We start from the raw sequence: 586 nt of genomic DNA on the forward strand, positions 1-586 counted from the left end.
TTTCTTTCCCCAACCCCCCCCTTAACCAACCCCCCCCCAAACAGCAAGATAGGGGAAAGTTTCACATCGGGTTTATGGTTCCGGGGCCCGGCGGCACTGTTTCTCAAGGGTGGGGCGGGCCCCTGCCCAGGCCCCGATTTACCTGGTGCCCGCCCATTAGTTCTGCCCCGGGTCATCTGTTCCACACACTGGGGGGGTAAATGATGGAAATTAAGATTACATGATTTTTCAATCCAGTGTATGCCCGTCGCAAAGCAATATTCTCTAATGATTTTTTAAAAATAAAGATGATCACAAAAGGCTTGTTTTTCGAGGAACTTTAAGAGATAAAATGTGTCTTTTAAAGTTTCGGGGGAAAAAATAAGTTGATTAGATAAATATGCATTTTAAACATTTTCTTTTTATTATGAATTAAGTTTAGGAATTGCCCATTAAGTTAAAGGGGGGGTCAGTCTACAAGAAGAAAGAAAGAAAATAACTTTTTTCCTAAGATAACATGCTAAAAATTTGTTGCGTGAACGTGAGCGGGTGCTGTGCGTGATATTTGAGTCTGGTGTGTGAGTGGTGGAGCCGGTGTTGTGGTGTG

Source organism: Penaeus monodon, chromosome 33 (assembly GCF_015228065.2).
Source record: "Penaeus monodon isolate SGIC_2016 chromosome 33, NSTDA_Pmon_1, whole genome shotgun sequence".
Classification (NCBI taxonomy): Eukaryota; Metazoa; Arthropoda; class Malacostraca; order Decapoda; family Penaeidae; genus Penaeus; species Penaeus monodon.